Here is a 19,879-nt window from a genome sequence, read left to right as displayed (position 1 = left end):
TTAACATTCAAAGATTAATAACTGGTAACTTTGAAACCATATATTTATAAGAAACATCATTTGTTAGGATGTTTGTTTTAGAAAATTGTATGTGTTTACTTAATGTTGTATAGCATCATTGTCAAGAAAAGTTGGATTTACTCACTCTGTAATAAAGCACTGGCTAATCATAAAGGGTGCAGTCAGTTTATAAACATTATCTATCTTATTCTAAATTCAGAGTGTTCTCAAAGATAGTTATTTTGCATAAAGTTTATGTAAGTCAAAATTTAGCACCTGACTTTTAAAGATTAATGTAAAGACAGCAAAAATCCTCATTCTTCCACAGGAATTTCAATTTTCTGACACCAACAAAATATTAGTTTCACAAGTCCAAATGGCAAAGAAATGTGTTATTTTGTTGGGCAACTTAAAATTTCAATAATCAATCCTGAAGCTTGCGTGTTGAAGACTAGCAAAGACTGAGTTATATTAATCCTTAAAGCAGTTCTTCCCTTGGGGCTAGTATTCTCCCTTTCTAGTTAGTTTAAAAATATTCTTGGGTTTTCTGTACACATCCTTCCGCATCCCTTCCCTTTCTCTTGTCAATTTTCCTCTTTTCTGAAGCCACAAGTAGTGACAGAAGGAGGAAGAACATTATCATTATTTTACTTTTCCAGATTTACCTCTGTTTTATTTTTATTTTTTTTAATTTTATGTTTACTTTGTTTCTCATGTTTATATCGCATATTAGTGGACATGGCTAGAGGTGCTTATTCTTACAGGGCATGAGAAAATTATGACTTTTTTATTGGTTTATTCTGATTCATCAACAAAATGAGAAAACTTGCAACTCTTCTAATCTTAACTTTCCTTAAAGGTCACCAAATGGTAAGGAGGAGGTTCACCATTGATGTGAATGGAAACTCCTGACATTACTAATTTATCAGTAGATGCTGTATCATTAAATAAAAGGGAGTAGTCATTGGATCAAAGAGTATTAAAACAGCAAGGAGAATGTGGTAGCTCACAAAATGGCTCCCAATAATTCTCATCTCCTGGTATTCATGTTCTTGTGTAATCTCTCATTGAGTGTGTACTGGACCTAATGATTTGCTTCTAGCAAGCAAAATAGGATAAAAGTGATGGAGTATCCCTCCCAATATCAGATTACAAAGACCTCAGTTTCTCTCTTCCTCCCCTTCCCTTGCTCACGTTAATGAAAGCCGTTATCATATTGTGAATGGCCCGACAGAGAAAGCCAAGTGGCACAAAACTGAGGTGGGCCTCCCACCTACAGCCAGTGAAGAATGAGGCCCTCAACAATAGATAAAAAATACAGAGATGGAAGAGATGAATTTTATTGTTTATAGAAAAGAAAATTAGTTATTTTGTTGGTTTGATTGTTTCGTTTTGTCTTAATCAGAGTTGGGCAACTAACTTATAGTAATATAAATTTTAGATTTATATTAGTACTCTGGTATATTAAAAATATTTTAATAATTATTTAAATTGCATCTAACCACTTTCAAATCTATTGTTTTAGGGTATTAAACAACAATCACAATACTCACAGGATCCCAGAAATCTTTTAAGAATATTTCTCTAATGTTTCCTTGCACATACTCTTCTTTTTGTACACTACAGTATTTATCATACTTGGTGCTGTGTTCTCACATTGGGGACTGTTAACTGACCTGGAACAGAACAGCTGGCAAAGTCTCGAAATCTGGAGCTAGATTTGAGATGAGATAAGACAGTGAATTGTAGGTAGGAGGAATTCAATTCTCAGGGAGGTTGCTCAAAAGCTTTACATTTTATGGATGTTCATGCATTTATATGTTTTAATCTCTGTGTCTTTAGCAGCCCTGTACATCTTTGAAATTTGTTTCTAATAGGGTTAATATGTGAAGAAGAAGACAGTGTCCAATTAACACTTGAGATTTCTGGGTGGACACTGGTCTGGGCACTAGTTTCTACTCAAGGAAACAGAAAAGGCAGAGAAAGGCTGACCAGCTGCTTCGATGGAGGAACCTGCAGATTGCTGCTTAATTAGATCAGTTGTACTTCCAATGTTTGGAGGATAAAGGATATATGATGGTTTCTTGTGGAGTAGATGTGGGCCCTGTGGAAGAGAGAGCCGGTGTAGAATTACCTTGAGTCTTTAGTAGCAGACCTAGCCAGATGGATAAAGAAATCTTCACAGGAAGTTGTTGGATTTGAGGTGCCTGGACCAAGGAAATTACAAGAGAGAGAAGAGAGAAGCCCAGTAGGGACCTGTACTGAATTTAAGAAAACTTCCCAAAAGAAATGGAACTCCATCTTTAAATATCTACCGTTACCAGAAAGGGCAAAATCATCTCAGAAATGTTTAGGTCAAGTGTAATCTGTCCTCCCTATTCCTTACCCTGCTCCCCAAATACTGGCACTGAAGGGAGTTAGCAATCTGGGAGAAACAAGGCTAGAGATTACTAGTTCAACCATTGTGGAAGACAGTGTGGCGATTCCTCAAGGACGTAGAACTAGAAATACCATTTCACCCAGCCATCCCATTACTGGGTATATAGCCAAAGGATTATAAGTCATGCTGCTATAAAGACACATGCACACGTATGTTTTATTGCAGCACAATTCACAATAGCAAAGAATTGGAACCAACACAAATGTCCATCAATGACAGACTGGATTAAGAAAATGTGGCACATATACACCAAGGAATGCTATGCAGCCATAAAAAAGGATGAATTCATGTCCTTTGTAGGGACATGGATGCAGTTGGAAACCATCATTCTCAGCAAACTATCGCAAGAACAGAAAATCAAATACCGCATTGTTCTCACTCATAGGTGGGAATTGAACAATGAGATCACTTGGACACAGGGTGGGGAACATCACACACCGGGGTCTGTTGTGGGGTGGGGGAAGGGGGGAGGGATAGCATTAGGAGATATACCCAATGTAAATGATGAGTTAATGGCTGCAGCACACCAACATGGCACATGTATACATATGTAACAAACCTGCACGTTGTGCACATGTACCCTAGAACATAAAGCATAATTAAAAAAACAAACAAACAAAAAACAAGAAAAAAAATATATGCCCCTTTTCCACAACAAACTTCCAGTCTGAAGCATGTCCAGTCAAAGCAGGTAAAATATGCCATTCCTAGTCGTTTCAAGTTGTAATTATTATTTGAGACTAGGCTCTCTAAATTTTTACTTAAGACTTTCTGGTTTACTGTAATGGTAGATTGTCTGTTACCTAAGAGTGAAGAGAAAACGTATGGGTTTGTCAGAATATAGATTTAATGGCAAGGAAGGATTATTTCCAACGAATGAAATTTAATAGTATGGCAGAAAAAAATAAAATTGCATTTTGATGTCAGTTCTTGTGTCACATTTATTCAATATATCAGTTACATATGCTTCTCCACTGTCTTTCTATACTACCCAGTAGAAAATGTATCATAACATGTATTGCTGATTTACTTGTCTGCCTCACTTAGAAGATGAATGATAAAACAGAAACTCATTCTAAAGAAAAGCCAGTAATAAGAAAATAGTTATGCTTCATAGGAAGTTTTCTATCAGGAATCAGGCTTGCTTGAAAACGGGAAAGAAACTCTGATCCGCAGACATTTTTAGTTAGGAAAAAGATTACTTGTCTTTGTCAGAATGTAACAAAGAAGAAATTTTGAAACCATTGACAAAAATATTTATGTAGTTGGTAGTGTAAATTTTTCCTAATACATAGGCTTAGTCTCAATTATTCTTCTAGTGTTTTTCTACTGCCCTTCTTAAGAAGATGCTCGGATCAACTTGTATTCATTACTCGATCTTATATTTAAGTTGTAGAGATAGATTTATGAGACTGGTTTGACTGGAAAGTTTTATGATCCATATCAAACTTATTTTGAGTTTTAATACTACTGACAATAACAAATAGGAAAATGTAAAAATCAATGACATGAAGTCTCCAATATTATAAGCAAGTTGTTACATGTCTAAATATTTTGAATACTTAAAAATGATACTATTTGTTAAAAACAAACAAGTAAGATTTTCAAGAACTATTTGACCCTTCTTATTCTAAGATGAATTACTACATGGATTTATTTATTGTGACACTCACGATAATATTTTACAAGGGAAAGGTTGATCTCAAGCAGAATCATCTGTGGTAGGTTGGATTCTCCAGAATTGGACATATTGAGATGGAGATGGGAATGTAAATTGTCTATCAGGATTAACACTTGTCAAGAGAAGGGATGAATTAGGATTTGGCAGAGTAAAAAGTCAGACCACAATACAGTTCTGACAAAGCTAACCCTGTGAGAAGTTCTAGAGCATGTAATAACCATCACATTGTCTCAACTTAGGCCAAAGTGATCAGACAATTACATTCCTGTCTCGCTTAGCCAACAGATGAGGGTTGCCTTGGGAAGGGTGTAATGTCTGTTGAGGCAATGCTCTGAAGCTGTGACTGATGTTAACATTGCCAACAGCTAAAAGACTACCTACTGACTACCCACTTTTCAGATGGGCATTTCTTGCTCTTTATCCTGATCCTCAGAGGAACCTGGGCAGTACATTTATAATCTACTGCATTATCTGTTACAAGTTTTAGATGCAGGAAGTTTAACCAGGACAGATATATGTTTATTGAAGATATTTCTGTATGTTCAATATTCAAGATAACTGAGTATCAAATTCTATGAGAATTAAGAGTCTTATTATTTAGAAGTGTCTACTTGAGATTATTCAAGGAAATGCATAGATAAATCAATCTCTAAATGTAAAGCATTCATTACTTCATGATGTATCTGTTCAATGAAAAAAATCAATAAATTGCAAAGACAGAAGAAACTGGAAAAACATTGAACCTGAGACTATGTGCAAAAACTATGGGTCATTACAGTCACTTCTGCTACACCATAATATATGCATTCTAAAATCATTGTGTTGTGCAAAGTAGCATAATAAACACTAGATACCTTATGGAGAAAGAATGGGTTTAGGGATGGTTTAATACTCACAAACATCATCAGTGAAACACAAAATATAATCAACAAAGTTTTACACATATCAAATAATTAGGAAATACTCAAATACTAAAAAGGATATGGAACTTTACCTTGAAAAAGATTAAAATTTCCTTGCAGAAGTGGCCTAAGGAAGGGTACATATTGTGAGTACTAATAAGTGTTAGAAAAAGGGTTATCTAAGATCAGAGAGCAAGTCTTAATACCAGGTGTGGATGGGTGTGCTGTCCGTGTGTTTGTCCCTGTGCATGTACACACACACACACAACACATACACACACATACACACACACACACACGCACACACACGGTGTGTTTGAGCTGAAACTCTGCGTTTCAGTGCAGCTTGATTTAGCTAGAGTGCAATTTTCTGCATTCACCTACTATTTCTGGTGCCCAGAATTATGTATAAGCAAGCTGTAAATTTGCTTTATGCTCCAATTGTTCCAAGTACCAATTTCATTAGCATAAATTTGCATTTCCAAAACAAGTGCAATAGCAGAAGGGACTGTACTTTCAAGGCATGTTTGTTCTTTCTTCTTTGATGTGAAAACATAGTAATGTGCTAGATGTTTTTACTTAACAATCATTTAATCATTTTATCTCATTCAATTTTCTAGATAGTCCCGAGAGGTAGCTGTTATTGTCTTCGCTTTTATACATGTGAGAATAAACTGACAGTGGTGAAGGAAATTTCCAAAGGTATTAAAACCAATCAGTGTTGGGGAGAAGCAAACTTGTCTATCAGATTACAAAGTTTATATTCATTTGTCCCTGCTACTACACTAAGTCTCCATTACTCAAATAAAGAGAAGTGTGAAGCAAACAGGGTAAAACACTTTTCATTTTCCACTTGGATGGATCTACATTTTAATGTAATAGGTTACTATCTTTTTATACACTACAAACATTAGCACACTGCAATAATTTTTTATGTTATTTTCATTTTTAGCCATTTCCAAAGAAGCTATTTCCCCAAATGACATTAAATATTTTTCTGCTGAAAATGCTTTTCCTTATCTATTCAATTTACATAACTCTCAAAAGTAAATGAAATAATAATATACAATGTATGAGATTGTGAAAAAGGAAGACCTTTCTACCACATATATACATTTTGCTCAATTTTTAGACATTATAAATTAGTTTTAGTTTACACTGAGGAAAAAAATGCTGTAAAGAGAGGACTTAAAAACCCATTATTAATACAGTTCAAACGACTTGAAAATTTCTAAATTCCTCACTTCCCATAATCTAGTCTATAAAATATAATGACAATGTCTTACAGCTATCATCATTCTTTATGTGCCTATGTGCAGGATTTTAAGAAATTTTAAAGCACCTTTTTTAATGCAATTTGATTCCCTAAATGATTGAGTCCATGATTACAGCTACTGTTTTGCTGCAAGACCATGTCAACATCTAGGAAAACATTTCTGTTTTTATACATATGAAAGTGCTTACCTGAACATATATTAGTTCTATAAGTCCCCCTCCAGAGAGAAATCACAATTGGACAAGGTTTGGGGACATTACAGTACAAGTATCTCGAATACAACTGGTTTTTTTAAATCTCAAAAAGAAACTTTAAACAACTGCTAATCATAGTATCCTAATTGAGAAATTCACCTGAGCAAATATACTTAAAAAATACACTGCAGGCTGGGCGCGGTGGCTCATGCCTGTAGTCCCAGCATTTGGGAGGCCAAAGTGGTAAGATCACCTGAGGTCAGGAGTTCGAGATCAGCTTGGCCAACATGGTGAAACCCCCTCTCTACCAAAAATGCAAAAATTAGCTGGGTGTGGTGACCTGTGCCTGTAATCCCAGCTACTCGGGAGGCTGAGGCAGGAGAATCGCTTGAACCCAGGAGACAGAGGTTATAGTGAGCTGAGATCGTGTCACTGCACTCCAGCCTGGGCAACAAGAGCAAAACTCCATCACAAAAAAAAAACAAAAACACACTGCAAATTATAATGCAGTAAGTGGCTATAAGTTAGTATCTTTATACTTACTTTCTCATTTGTACTATGAACTTATATTTCTGTATTAATATGCATATACGTAAAATATAATCATTATATTAAAACACACTGTTCTGAAACTCTTCTTTATCCATATTTATAATTTATGCCAATAAATATTCTTATTCAACACTGTTTCTAAAAACGGAATATTATTTCATTATATGGAAACATAATTTTGTAAGCAAATCTCTATTCTGATGTTTCCACTATTTTGTAATTTCTAAATGTTTTGTACCACACTATGAACAAGCAAAAATATAAATATTTGCACAAATGAATTCATACTTGGTTTTTACTAAATACCAAGAATAGAATTGCTAGGTCAAAGAGTGCACACTTCCTTATGGTTTTTTGAATAATTTCTGAAAATTTTTACCACAATTGGAACAAATACATTGCTATTAATAAGAGACTATTCATTCTTTCACATCATCAACAATAATGGGCAGCACAGTTTTAGAAATTAGACACATTGCTTTGGTTAATTATCTAATTTGATGCCTATTTTTGCATGTTGCCTATATTTATCTAAAAATTTCACGAATTTTTTTTCATTGCTCTTTCCAAATTGATTTTTTCCTCAGTTTGTCTGTATGGATTTGCCTACAAATTAGAAATGCAAATTCCATTCACATTTCATGTAAATAGAATAATAGAATATGTGGTCTTTTGTGACTGGCTTTTTTCACTTAACATAATGTTTTCAAGGTTCATTCATTCTGTAGCATCAGCAGGACTTCACTCCTTTTTATTTCTTTTTTTCTTTTTTCCTTTTTCTTTTTTCTTTTTGAGACGGAGTTTCACACTGTCTCCCCGGCTGGTGTGCGATAGGGCAACCGCAGCTCACTGCAAACTCCGCCTCCCTGGTTAAAGAGATTCTCCTGCCGCAGCCTCCCGAGTAGCTGGGATTGCAGGCGCCCACCACCACGCTCAGCTAATGTTTTGTATTTTTAGTAGAGACGGAGTTTCACTATGTTGGCCAGGTTGGCCTCGAACTCCTGACCTCGTGATCCACCCACCTTGGCCCCTCAAAGTGCTGGGATTACAGGCCTGAGCTACTGCGCCCGGCCGGGACTTATTGCCGCAGAATACTCCGTTGTTCAGATATATCACATTTTATTTTTCCATTCATAAAATGTCAAGCATTTGTTTCCCCCTGCCCTGCTCTTTAGCTGTTATAGGTAATGTTGCTATGAACATTCTCGTACAATTTTTGAGTGAAAATATGTTTTAATTTTTCTTGGGCATACATCTAGGAGTGAAATTGCTAGGTTATAACCGTGTTTAACTATTTAAACAATTGCCAAACTCTTTTCCAAAGTAGCCGAGCCGTTTTAAAATCCCCTCAGAAATAAATGAATGTTCCAATTTTTTTATATTGCCATGAAAATTTGTAATTGTCTGCTTTTTTAAATATTAGTCATACTAGTACCTATGAAGTGGTATCTCATTGTGGTTTTAATTTTCATTTCCCTGCTGACTAATGACGGTGAACATCATTTCATGTAGTTCTAGAGTATTTGTGTATCTTCTTTGGAGTGAAGACTATTCAAATCTGCCTGTTTATAAATTAGGTTGCCTTTTAGTAATTAGTTGTAAGCATTGTTTATATTTTGTAGATAGAAGTCCTTTATCATATATGTATCTTGGAAATATTTTCTCCCATTCAGAAAGTTGTCTTTTCATTTTCTTGATGCTGTGTTTGAACCACAGTTTAATTTTGATGAATGTCTATTTGCCTGTTTTTCTTCTGCTGCTCCTTTTTTTAATGGAGTAATACCTAAAAAACTATTTCCTAACCTGATTGTGAAGATTTATTCCTATGTTTTCTTCTGGAGTTTTATGGTTTTAGGTCTCAGGTTAATATCTATGATACATTTTGAGATTTTTTTTATTTAAATAATCTAACATTAATTTTTTGCAACTAGATATCCAGATGTCCCAGCACCATTTATTAAAGAAGCTTTTCTTTATTGAAATATCTGCACACACTTATCAAAAATCAATTGGCCATAAATATGTGTTTATCCATGAAATCCAATTTCTATTCCACACTGACTGATTACGATAGGTTTTTAGTAAGTTTTAAAATTGGGAAGGATAAATGTTCCAAGCTTTTCCTTATTAAGATTGTTTAGGCTATTCTCTGTTTTTTGCAATTAAATAGAAATTTTAGAATGCATTTGTTAATTTCTGCATAATAGGTGGCTGAGATTTAGAAAGGGATTGTGTCGAATCTGTAGATCGATTAGTGTAATGTTGCCAACTTAACAACAGTAAGTCTTCGGATCCATGAGCACTGTCTTTCCATTTATTTAGGTCTTCTTTAATGACATATGTGTGTGTGTGTGTGTGTGTGTGTGTATAATGACATATATATGGGTGTGTGTATATATATATCCGTGTGTATATATGGGTGTATATATACACATTATATATAAATATGTATATATAAACATTATATGTAAATGTATACTGTAAGAACTGTATATTTTATAACAATACATGTATTAGTTTTCAGTATATAACATCTCCATGTTGCATCAGCTAGAAAATTGTCTTTCTTTGTCACCGACTTAACAAAGAGGTGGCTGGGGCTGGGTATGGGGTCATAATACAGCTTCTCTAAGCTTTAATGAAGAAGTAAAATAAGTTACTTCTGTCCATAGCTTAACGGCCATAGCCAGTTAGGTGACTGCCTGACAGCAAGGGGTTAGGAATGTGTATGAGTAGATAGGATATTTGGTTAGTACCTCTGCCATGACAGAAAGCTGACATTAAGAAGAATATTTTAAAAGGATTTACTGCTACATGAGGAGAAAGAAATGAGAAACCATGTGTTTATTATGCTAACGTTTGTGTAAAAATAGACTTGAATGTATTGATATGTTTTAATTTGTGTAAAAATAAATGTCATGATACAAACCTGGCAACTACGTTTGCCTCCAGGGAAGTAACCTTGGTAACTAAGGGACGGGACTAGAAATGAAATTTACTTTTAGCTTTACATCATATTTTACATTTTGAGTTTTGTGCATTTTATAACAGTGAGTAGTATAAAAATGCTAAAACCTGGTATATTTTCATTAAACTCCAGAACAGCCATTGATATGCAGCAACTTTCAATATTATTGTAGATATTCTAAGTAATAATATTAGATGAGAAAATATACTAATAGTTATAAAGGCTGGAAAGAAAAAATGATTTTATTTACAAATGATCTAATAGATTTTCCCAGAAAAATTCAAGAGTTTTAAAAATAATTATCATAAAATCAATTCGTAAGTGTTGGTAATTATGTTAAATAAAATGCATAAATTCAAAACCAGCAGACTTTCTCTTCAGTGGAATTAATATGAAAAATTAATTAAAATTTATAAAATAGCTAAAATTTATTTAAATAATTAGGAATACATTTAACATAAACATTATAGGATTTGTATGAAAAAGTAATGAAGCCATTGTAAAATATACAAATAAGATTTCTTTGAATAATGAATATATTATGCTCCAGAAAAGGAAGAATTATTAAATGTCAAGTTTGAGAACAAAAATATAAATTTGAAGTAACTCCCCTCAAAATTTTATTTGAATTGATTTAGTTGAAAATTAAGAAATGTTTTTACTCTTCAATGGTTTTAATATTAATGCAGGTTTGAGAACAATAAAAACAATGTAAACGGAGAAAAATAAATGGGATTATCAGTTACCATAACTTGGTACAATGCTATAGTGATTAAAATTACTTGATTATGATATATAAATTAATAAGTCTAGTAGTAGAACAGTGAAACAACCTCTGGAAACAATTATAAACAAATCTTCAATATGTGATAAGGTTTATACTTTCATTTCAGAAAGAAAGGATGGTTTATACAATAAAATCATGAGTATTGTTATTCTTTTGCAAGAAGATAATCAAACGCTATTACAATTTTACATAGATTTGTTTAATTTGAGTGATACTTCATTATGCAAGGTAACAAACCCAGATGGCAGTAAAAAAAATCTGAGATAGAATGAACCAAGAATTAGGCCACACTCAAATAATTCTAACATCTCTCACAAATATTCTTTACCTGCAGAAGTCATGTATAACAACTGTGAAGAAAACCTTCCCATGAGACTTCAACTTACATAGCCAAATATATATGCATGCCATACTTTAATTTGTAGAGAGAAAAACCTATGAAAAAAGCTTACATATAGACTATATATCAAATCATACTAAAATATTTATGTTATATAAAATGATACATAAATTTACATATATTTATCTTTATTTCATATACATATAAATATATATAATATAAATATATATTATGTAAACCTATATATTTTATATAAAATCTATTTATATTTTTAATATATTATTAAAATTTTTTTACTTAATAAATCAAAATCAATGCATTATCACATCATAATGCTTCATTTTATCTACAGCAAAAACTAAAATGAGTTCTTTTTTTTCTTTTTATTATACTTTAAGTTCTAAGGTACATGTGCACAACGTGCAGGTTTGTTACATATGTACACATGTGCGAAGTTGGTATGCTGCACCCATTAACTCATCATTTACACTGGGTATATCACCTAATGCTATCCCTCCCCCATCCCCCCAACCCACAACAGGCCCCAGTGTGTGATGTTCCTCTTCCTGTGTCCAGATGTTCTCATTGTTCAGTTCCCACCTATGAGTGAGAACATGTGGTATTTGGTTTTCTGTTCTTGCGATAGTTTGCTGAGAATGATGGTTTGCAGCTGCATCCACGTCCCTACAAAGGACATGAACTCATCCTTTTTTATGGCTGCATAGTACTCCATGGTGTATATGTGCTACATTTTCTTAGCCCAGTCTATCACTGATGGACATTTGGGTCAGTTCCAAGTCTTTGCTATTGTGAATAGTGTCACAATAAATATACGTGTGCATGTGTCTTTATAGCAGCATGATTTATAATCCTTAGGGTATATACCCAGTAATGGGATGGCTGGGTCAAATGGTATTTCTAGTTTTAGATCCTTGAGGAATTGTCACATTATCTTCCACAATGGTTGAACTAGTTTACAGTCACTTCCACCAACAGTGTAAAAGTGTTCCTATTTCTCCACATCCTGTCCAACACCTGTTGTTTCCTGACTTTTTAATGATCGCCATTCTAACTGGTGTGAGATGGTATCTCATTGTGGTTTTGATTTGCATTTCTCTGATGGGAAGTGATGATGAGCATTTTTTCCTGTGCCTGTTGGCTGCATAAATGTCTTCTTTTGAGAAGTGTCTGTTATATCCTTTGCCCACTTTTTGATGGGGTTGTTTGTTTTTTTCTTGTAAATTTGTTTGAGTTATTTGTAGATTCTGGATATTAGGCCTTTGCAGATGAGTAGATTGCAAAAATTTTCTCCCATTCTGTAGGTTGCCTGTTCACTCTGATGGTAGTTTCTTTTGCTGTGCAGAAGCTCTTTAGTTTAATTAGATCCCATTTGTCAATTTTGGCTTTTGTTGTCATTGCTTTTGGTGTTTTAGACATGAAGTCCTTGCCCATGTGTATGTCCTGAATGGTATTGCCTAGGTTTTCTTCTAGGGTTTTTATGGTATTAGGTCTAACATTTAAGTCTCTAATCCATCTTGAATTAATTTTCGTATAAGGAGTAAGAAAAGGATTCAGTTTCAGCTTTCTACTTATGGCTAGTCAATTTTCCCAGCACCATTTATTAAATAGGGAATCCTTTCCCCATTTCTTGTTTTTGTCAGGTTTGTCAAAGATCAGATGGTTGTAGATGTGTGGTATTATTTCTGAGAGCTCTGTTCTGTTCCATTGGTCTATATCTCTATTTTGGTACCAGTACCATGCTGTTTTGGTTACTGTAGCCTTGTAGGATAGTTTGAAGTCAGGTAGGATGATGCCTCCAGTTTTGTTCTTTTGGCTTAGGACTGTCTTGGTAATGTGTGCTCTTTTCTGGTTCCATATGAACTTTAAAATAGTTTTTTTTCCAATTCTGTGAAGAAAGTCATTGGTAGCTTGATGGGGATGGCATTGAGTCTATAAATTACCTTGGGCAGTATGGCCATTTTCACAATATTGATTCTTCCTATCCATGAGCATGGAATGTTCTTCCATTTGTTTGCGTCCTCTTTTATTTCATTGAGCAGTGGTTTGCAGTTCTCCTTGAAGAGGTCCTTCACATCCATTGTAAGTTGGATTCCTAGGTACTTTATTCTGTTTGAAGCTATTGTGAATGGGAGTTCACTCATGATTTGGCTGTCTGTTTGTCTGTTATTGATATATAAGAATGCTAGTGACTTTTGCACATTGATATTGTATCCTGAGAATTTGCTGAAGTTGCTTATCAGCTTAAGGAGATTTTGGGCTGAGATGTTGGGGTTTTCTAAATATACAATCATGTCATCTGCAAACAGGGACAATTTAACTTCCTCTTTTCCTAATTGAATACCCTTTATTTCTTTCTCCTGCCTGATTGCCCTGGCCAGAACTTCCAACAGTATGTTGAATAGGAGTGGTGAGAGAGGGCATCCCCGTCTTGTGCCAGTTGTCAAGAGGAATGTTTCCAGTTTTTGCCTATTCAGTATGATATTGGCTGTGGGTTTGCCATAAACAGCTCTTATTATTTTGAGATATGTTCCATCAGTACAGAATTTATTGAGCATTTTTATCATGAAGGGCCGTTGAATTTTGTCAAAGGCCTTTTCTGTATCTTTTGAGATAATCATGTGGTCTTTTAAGTGTGATGTGGTGCTGAGAAGAATGTATCTTCTGTTGATTTGGGGTGGAGAGTTCTGTAGATGTCTATTAGGTCTGCTTGGTGCAGGGTTGAGTTCAATTCCTGGATATCCTTGTTAACTTTCTGTCTCATTGATCTGTCTAATATTGACAGTGGGGTGTTAAAGTCTCCCATTATTATTGTGTGGGAGTCTAAGTCTCTTTGTAAGTCTCTAAAGACTTGCCTTATGAATCTAGGTGTTCCTGCATTGGGTGCATATATATTTAGGATAGTTAGCTCTTCTTGTTGAATTGATGCCTTTACCATTATGTAATGGCCTTCTTTGTCTCTTTTGGTCTTTGTTGGTTGAAAGTCTGTTTTATCAGAGACTAGGATTGCAACCCCTGCCTTTTTTTGTTTTCCATTTGCTTAGTAGATCTTCCTCCATCCCTTTATTTTGAGCCTATGTGTGTCTCTGCACGTGAGATGGCTCTCCTGAATACAGCAAACTGATGGGTCTTGACTCTTTATCCAATTTGCCAGTCTTTATCCAATTTCCCCTTTGTGCTTCCTGGCTAAGGCGATGCCTTGCCCTGCTTTGGCTCTCCCTCTTTGGGCTGCACCCACTGTCCTGTACCCACTGTCTGACATGCCCCAGTGAGATGAACCCAGTACCTCAGTTGGAAAAGCAGAAATCACCCATCTTCTGTGTCACTGAAGCTGGGAGCTGGAGGCTAGAGGTGTTCGTATTCGGCCATCTTGGTGCAGATCTGCTGTTCTTTAAAAATATAAAAATAAACTACAATATCTTTGTAGAAATGTTTATGTTGCATTTAAATTTTGAAATCTTTAATTTTGTAACTAAGTTAATACTTCGGAATATACTTCCTAATCATTTTCAATCTTTAAATTCTGTTTTTAAAATATTAGAATTTCTGTAACTCCTATTACCTGCTGTAAATAATGACAGAAATATCAATAGTAAATAATAGAGAGTACACAAATAGACTCCTACATACATACAGTTGCTTTCATTATCACGGAGGTGATACTTACGGGGAAGAAACAATGATCCTTCAGTGAATAGTGTTTCACCATATTGGCCAGGCTGGTCTCAAACTCCCGACCTCAGGTTTTGACAACCTGATCCACCTCGGCCTCCCAAAGTGCTGGGATTACAGACATAAGCCACCATGCCTGGCTGAACAAAGCTTTAATTATAATCAAAATAAAAATAATTTAATGGACTACATTAAGTTCAATTATCTCCTGAATGGTAGAGATAGGAAGTTTTATTGCAAGACAAAATGTTTGTCATACATATATTTGGAAATGACTTGTCAGAATACATATAAAGAAATCCTAGAAATCAGGAAAAGAAATTCAGTAAAAAAAGAAATAGGTAGAAGATTTGAGCAATCCCAATAATAATCAGTTATATGGTTTACTGAATAACTGATAAACACATGTTCAGGTATTTTAATTTTTTCATCTTAAAGAAATTACAAAGTATATCTGTCATATGCTACCACTGTCATTAAACTGAAATAGTACCCACTGCCAAATGTTGTGGGGAATCTAAAGGGACAAAAGTACTTTGAAAACCAATTTGACAGTGTTTATTACTAACAATGATCATTTGCATTCATCACGGCTCAGCAATTATACTTCTAAGTATATACCCAATATAAACGTATGTGTGTGTATGTATGTGTGTGTGTGTGTGTGTATATATATATATATATATATACTATAAAAGGTATTTATTAAAGTGATTATAGAAGCTGTATTTATACAATAGCTAAAAATGGAAAAATATATTCACATCAGCAATAGAATAAATTTAAAAATGGCATATTCACACAAGTATAGTAATATGCAATATGAAGAAGCATACTATAACTGTCCTAACTAAGACAGATGAATCCCATGAATGCAATGTTGCATGAAGGAAGTAGTAACTAAAAGGGCTCATATTGTAAGAGTTCAGTTATGCATAAAAACAAAAGAAGTGTTAATATCTCTTTAAAGCCTGACTACAGTCCTTTGGAATAGAACCTCAGAAGTAGAATTGCTTGATCATTTAGTTAATCTCTTTTGTGTTTTTTGATAAAGCTCCATACTGTTTGTAGTGACTGCACCATTTTAATTTCCACCAATATTGTGTCAGGTTTCCAATTTCTTCGCATGATTACCAAAACTTCTCTTTATTTATTTATTTATTTATTTATTTATTTTTTATATAATGGCTATTCTAACAGATGTGAGATGACACTTCATTCCGGTTTTCATTTGCATTTCTACGGTGATGAGTGATCGCGATCATTTTTTCATATAACTATTGTCTATTTGTATATCTTCATTGGAGAAACTTCTACTTAAGTTATTTGTTCATTTTTAAATCAACTTCTTAGTTCTTTTGCTTTGTTCCTTATATATTTTGGCGATTAATGCTCTATCAGGTATGTATGTGATTTGCAAAAATTTTCTCCCATTTCATAGGTTGTTTTTCACTCTATTGATTGTTTTATTTGCTGTGCAGAAGCTTTTTAGTTTGATGTAATCCTATTGGCTTATGTTTATGCTCTCTGTGTTTTTAGGTATAAATTCAAAAAAATATAGCCAAAAACAATATCAAGAAGCTTTTCCCTATGTGTTCTAGGAATTTTACAGTTTCAGATCTTTTATTTAAGTCTTTAATTGATTTTGAGTTTTTGTTTATGGTATAGGGACCCATCTTCATCCTTTCACATGTGGATATCCAGTTTCCCCAACATTATTTGTTGAAGAAATGATCATTTCCCAACTGTGTGTGTTTAGCACTCTTGTAGATCAGTTTGCCATAAAACGTGGATTTAGTTCTAGCTTCTCTTTTCTCTCCATTTTTCTGTATGTCTGTCTTTCTTCAAGTACCATACTGTTTTGATTACTATAGGTTTTTACTGCGTTTTGTTATGAGGAAGCATGATGTTTCCATTTTAGGTATTGAAAACAACAACAACAACAACAATAAAGAAGTACCCTCATTGTGTTGATAGTCTGAAGTGGTTATCCTTTGTTATGTGATGGTCTGCAGAGGAGTCCTGGGAATATTGTTGTTTGATCTGTATGCCAGCCACATAAGTGTGTTAAGTTTATGAAAAGTCATCCACCTTTACACTTATGATTTGTACACTCTCTTTTGCATATCTTGTTCTTCAATATAAAGTTCAAAAAATATTAAAATGTCTGGCACACAATAATTTTAGAAAAGCAGTCACTTTTTATAACTATTTAGTCATCCAGAAAGACCTGAAGATTCAAAACATAAAAGGAAACAATAGAAACATTTGGAACTACAGTTCTCTTAGCATAATACAAATTTTCATTTCACAGAGTGAAATTAATTGTAAATGTGTATCTCAGATTAGCCCACTGTGTCATTTATGTACTTAGCATCAGGCTTTCTTATTGATTCATAAATCTTTATCTATCTTTTAACTGTTTTGCCATCTTTTCATTAGCTGTACCATACTGCAGCAAATCCATCTATCAGGACAACAGATGTGCATACTGTTACGCACTTAAACAATGATCAAAATGTGGGAAGGTAAAGCATAAATAAATAGATAAGGCTTGTCATATCAGAGCTCTCACATCAAAACACTTTTTTTCAATGGAAACAGTTCTTAATAATAATTCCATTTTCTAATATATGGGAAAAATTCCATTTACTCCACCTGCTATGGATATGAAATTCCAATCTGACTTTCACATTAAGGCAGTAGTGAATAGATTCTCTGTGATGAACCTCAGTAATTCATTTCTCAGGCCAGTTATAAAAACCCTATCAAACTTGACTGAACTAAAAATAACCCTTGGTAATCTGTATTCAAACTTATGTGATGTATAGGTTTTTATAAATCTGATGATCCACTTAGGTCAGTAATCCTGGCTTTATATTTCACTACTAATGATGCTGAGAAATTGGATGGAAATAGACTTTCAGATCCAATCTGGAGTAAATAGATGTACGGATTTTCTGAGTCTCCTTAGGCATTTAAATGCAAGTTAAATAAAAAAACTCATCATTATATTCTATTCTAATAGTTATTAGTGTATAAATAATGTTTGCCATTAGCCCCTTCATTTTTTAAGAAGAGCTCAGCAAAATAAATTCCTTGAGTTTCCAATTTTCTGTAAATTTTTTCTATGTATTTACAATTAAAGAATGATGATTCATTTTAGAGCTATTGGGAGATTAAACTACTGGAATTTAAAATGTTAATTTCAGCAACTAGAAAACTACACTGACTTTTTCATGTGTTATTTTCAGACAGAATATCCTGGGCAAAAGTAATGAACCTGTGCTCCCCAAAATTAATAATTTTGATATTTATGATAGCCTATGATGAACAATACCTTATGTTTTCAACATTCTAGTCAACTTTAGGTTATATCTGAACTATTTGGCAGTTCCAAATGGTGTTGCCCTTTCTCCATCTCAGTGTGTTGAGCATTCAAATCTTTCTGACCAAACAATATTTTTTAGCCCATTTCCTCATTGTCTTTTTCTTTCCTGACTCTCCTCTATTTTAATGAAAAGCATTTTTAATTACTACATATTTAAAAACAAAAGAGGACGAGCATACCTCCTTACAAATCCCTTTTTTCCCAAAGGGTAAATAATATTACTTTGTTTTCCTTTCAAAAGTGTACCATTTACATGATAAATTATGTGACAACATTATCACCTATGATTATCCTAGAGCTAATTATTATATCCTATCAATTGTATCTGTAAGGTATCTGGAATCCACCCTCTTCTTTCCATCTTTACTGCCATCATTCCAGAATAGCTACTGGACCACTGAAACAGTTCCTATCTGTACTTTAACCCTTTCCCTTGTATAACCTACTGTGTACACGTGGGCAAATCTTAAAGCAAAGCAAATGACTATCTTTAGTCATTTCTACTGTTCTTCCAGTAAAATCTAAGCTTTCTGTTATAATACCTATTTCACCTGGCTTTTGTCTCCATGTCTCACCTGACCCTAGGCAACCAGGCAACTGTTTTCTTTTTCTTTTTTTCTTTTCTTTTTTTTTTTTTTTTTTGAGACAGAGTCCCGCTCTGTTGCCTAGGCTAGAATGCAATGGCACAATCTCTGTGCACAAGCTCACTGTAAACTCCCCCTCCTGGGTTCACGCTATTCTCCTGCCTCAGCCTCCCGAGTAGCTGAGACTATAGGCGCCAGCCACCACGCCTGGCTAATTTTTCGTATTTTTAGTAGAAACGGGGTTTCACTGTGTTCTCCAGGATGGTCTCGATCTCCGGACCTCGTGATCCTCCGGCCTCGGCCTCCCAAAGTGCTGGGATTACAGGCCTGAGCCACTGCGCCCTGCTTAGGCAACTGTTTTTTATTGCTTTTTTGTGTTTTCATTTTTATATATTTAGGGGATAAAAGTGCAGTTTTGTTACATGGATATATTGTGCAGTGGCAAAGTCTGGGCTTTTAATGCATCCATTACCCAAACAGTGTACATCGTATCCCATAAGTAAATTTTTTTGTCTCATCCACTGTTTCCACCCTCCCACCTTTTGGAGTCACCAGTGTCTATTATTCTCCTCTGTACGTCCACGTGTACCCATTGTCTGGCTCTCATTTATAAGTAAGGCCATGTGGTATTTGCCTTTCTGAGTTATTTTGCATGGGATAATTGTCTCCAGTTCTATCCATACTGCACAGAAAACATGATTTCATTCTTTTTATGTCTGAGTAGTATTCCGTATGTGTGTGTGCGTGCGTGCGTGTGTGTGTGTGTGTGTGTATTCTGCATTTTATCCAATGATCCATTTATGGACACAGTTTAATTCGATGACTTAGCTATTGTGACTAGCGCTGCAACAAATATAGGAGTGCAGGCACTTTGTTTTATATAATGACTTCTTTGCCTTTGGGTAGATACCTTGCAGCTTGCTGTTTTCTGTGCTGAGTCCCACTACACACTGTTTCCTCTTTCTACGAAGATATTCCCCCAGCGTTCTATATGGCTGCAGACTCTTCTGTAAAGTTATTGTTTGTGTCACCACTTCACAGGTCTTTACTAAAAAAATCTAGAAATATTCCCAT

This window comes from Colobus angolensis, unplaced genomic scaffold (assembly GCF_000951035.1).
Source record: "Colobus angolensis palliatus isolate OR3802 unplaced genomic scaffold, Cang.pa_1.0 Scaffold761, whole genome shotgun sequence".
NCBI classification, from domain to species: domain Eukaryota; kingdom Metazoa; phylum Chordata; class Mammalia; order Primates; family Cercopithecidae; genus Colobus; species Colobus angolensis.
Note: the sequence above shows the minus strand (reverse complement) of the source record.